Raw genomic sequence first — 3,910 nt, 5'->3', positions numbered from 1 at the left:
TTCATAGCATAATATTACGTAAGTTATGCCTGGGCCCTTAAAGAACTTATGTCCGCTAAGCATAAGTTCGGGTGTGATGGATAAAAACCAAAGAGTAGTCCATTTGAAAGGACAAACCGTGCAACTATTTCAATCACTTAGGCACGAGGCCCGATGTGAGTTAGATTATTGGGGAAAGGACATTATCTTTCCACTCAGCCAAACTAATCCCACATTTAACCACTGTTTGGGCTTAATCCCACTAGGTGTCCGGTCGGCCCAAAATAATGCCAAGGCTGGCCGGCCCAACAGCCCAGGCGCTTAAAAAAAATGAGACTTTTTGTGGCGACTAAGTTGCCACAAAAACGTCGCCACTAAAGGGCTACTACAACATATATACATATGGTGGAATTATATATACACTTTATATACAAGAATTATACAGTTTATATACATATGCTGGAATTAATCATACATTTATTATACATAAATTATACGTTGATTATACATTTATTATACATATATTATACAATAATGATATGATATTTATTTTTAACATATACAATAGTGATACATATTATATACCACAATGATACGGTTTCTATAATACATTTTTTATACGTATGATATACTTTCTATACAAGACTGATACAATTTATATACACATGTTGAAATTATATATACACTTTCTATACAAGAATGATACAGTTTATATACACATATTGGAATTATATATACACTTTCTATACAAGAATGATACAGTTTATATACATATGATCCATTTTATATACATATACAACATGGATACATATTATATACACATGATACAGATTCTATACATATGATATATTTTCTATACATATACAGCAGGGTTACATATTATATACACATATGATACAGTTTCTATACATCAAAGCTTTTTCAGTCCTGCAATGGCGTCTTCATATGAATCCTCTGCCATTTTCATAACCTACAGCTCACAAAAACGACAATCATACGTGTCCTTTCGTACGTGCTCCCTTATGAACTGTTGGTTTTTTATCTTTTGCACTTGTTCGTATATTTTACTCATTCTTCCTTTTGTTTATTTTATACTATTTTATTTGCATTCTTCAATCTGCTTATTTAAAATTTGGAGCAACATGGCTCTAGATATTACTTTTGGTTTGTCAATTGCCAGTTTTGATCTTTGATGAGGTAAACATTTTCCTATAGAAGTAATCTGTATTAAATAAAATTGAAAGGCGTCCTCTCAAGGCATCAAATAAAATTGGAGAAGAAGGTGGAAGAGGAAAGAGGAGGAGAAGGTGGAAGAGGAAGAAGAAAAATGGAGAAGGTAGAAAAAGAAGGGAAAGTGAATAACGGCTGGAATTATTTTGGTGGCTATAATTTGGATTTGTACAAAGTTAGGCCATTGAGTGGGATAAATTTGGGCCGACCGGCCATTTGTGTCCTTTCCCCTAGATTATTAGCTACGCTTTATAATTAGACATATAAATATCGTAGAAATAAATACTGCTCAACCGCAAAAATATGATGGAGAGTACAAGATCGAAATGCATGTACACTAAATATTTTTCAGAAAGATCTCATCCAAACACCAGTAAAGACATTGAAATCGTGAACATCAACATATATTATTTCTGTTACTATTTGTGGTTATACTAGTGTTCCCTTTTTTTTTTTTTTTTTTCAAGAGTGCTTTGTCATTCTTCTTATAGTATTTTGACATGATTTCTTCACTTCCATTATTTCTTTTTTCGACTTGCTTGATTTTCCTTGAGCCGATGGTCTATCAGAAACATTCTCTCTACCTCCCAAGGTAGGAGTAAGATCTGCGTACACCCTATTCTCCTCAGACCCCACTTATAAGATTACACTGGGTATGTTATTATGGTTGTTAAGCATCAACGTTAAATCTATTCCAAATCCAAGTGGTAATATCAGGTCCTCAATCCAACATGCATATAGCTATTTGTAAAAAAAACTGTTAGATATTCCCCATCGATTGTCAGTATTATATGTAACGCAAACCATAAAGAACTTCTTGTGCTAGAGAAAATTATTATTATTAGATTAATTAAGACGAACGTAGATAAAGCAACAAACAGTAGAATCACATAACTAGCCTCAATTTGTTTGAAATAATTAAAACATAGTTGTCATATAGTTAGAGAGCCATGTCCTACTAACATTTTAGATTATTTTTCTCTTCTAAAATTAGTGGTTAATAATATTTTCTTCATGTAATTTATAAATCAACAACTATTTTAAAAAAAATATAATCAATTTCGAAGCTAGCCCGAAAAGAAGATTTAACTTAAACATGATGTTGGGGAAAAGAAATTAGACACGTCAATTCTAATCTGCTTAAGACACTTTAATGGTTCCATCTTTTTCTTTTTATTGTCGCATTTAATGAATTCAGCTAACTACAGTATATTTTATAGAACGATGTCATCAAAACAAGAAGGAAATAGAAGACGTACGTTTTTCTGAGTGAAACGAAATTGTTGGGTAGTCCCAACTGCTTCTTCATGTTAAAGTATACAAACCAATTTAAAAAAAGGCGTTGCTTTTTATTATGTTTGCTTGTTATTGGAAGGCAATTCATCTAAGCCACTCAAACAAATTGTACCCACAAAACTTTATTTGTTTTGGTTTCTTTTTGTGTTCACCTAATCACCTTGGCTTACTTTGCTTGAACATATTTGTAAAGCTCGTGATGGTTGGAAAGTTCTTTTTTTATCCAAAATAAAAATTGTTAGAGAAAAACGTTAAAACAAAACAAAAAGAAGAAGATCGGTGAAGCTTCAATATTTATAAAATTTGCACTATGGTAAAACTGTATTATCTTTTTTTCTTTTTTTCTTTTTAATGTGAAGTAGTGGGAGGACATACTCTTAATCTCTTATAAGTTAGGTAATTAACTACAAATGAGATGTAAATTTATGAATAGTGGGAGAAGAAACCCAAGCTACATGTTGGAGTGAGCCTAACTTCTAAGTTCTAAATTCTATGACAGTTAATTAATTAGAACGATTTGAGAAGATAAAGTTTATTTTAAAGCTGCACAATTTGTTTTAGGTGAAACATTTATCTTGCAAATATTCAGTCATGAGTCATTCAAATTGACAAATTATATAGTCCTTTCTTGTTATTATGTAGTACAAAACTTCATCTTCGAAGTATATAATTATATTCTAATCTAACAAGGCAAAAAGGAAAAAAGAATTAGGAACATTTACAGCCCATAACTACTTCTAAGACTTATTTATTAGTAATAGCTACATTTTTTTTAAAATTATTTTTGGTAGCTTAATTATTTATCAAATTACCATCTATAACTTGTTTTTGTAACTGCAGTGTATTTCCCTAAAAATAAGATATCTCTCTCCCACTTACCCAAAATCTTCTTCTTTTTTTCAAATATTTTTCTCTCACCTATCAAATCAATTTTCTCTCTCACCCCTAGTTCTCTCTCCGTTCCATCTCCTAGATTTTCTCTCACCTACCAAATTTATTTTCTCCCTCACCCCTCTTTCCCACTTTGTTCCATCACCTACCCGAGAGCTCATTTTCTCTTACAAATAAGAAGAATCCTACAGTAGTAGCAGCAGCCGTGGTCGACGAAAAAAAGAGCTCTACAACGGTGAAGGACAACGGAGTGAAGCTTTAGTAACTAGTCCGATTGAAAGTCTTTGTTCATTATCTCTGAAAATCAACAGCACTTTCTACTACTTGATTGTTCATGTGCAACACTCTCTTGGCATCTCGTTCTTCGTAGCCCATACCCAAAAGTAAGGACAAAGCTTCATCTAGAATTTGAAGCTGCAAAAACTTGGCTTGAGCAGATGTCAAGGTTTTCTAGATTTTTCAATCTGACTACTATGATATGCCACCACTCCTTCTAGTAGCTCCAGCTTCAAAT

Source organism: Lycium barbarum, chromosome 12 (genome assembly GCF_019175385.1).
Source record: "Lycium barbarum isolate Lr01 chromosome 12, ASM1917538v2, whole genome shotgun sequence".
NCBI classification, from domain to species: Eukaryota; Viridiplantae; Streptophyta; class Magnoliopsida; order Solanales; family Solanaceae; genus Lycium; species Lycium barbarum.
Note: the sequence above shows the minus strand (reverse complement) of the source record.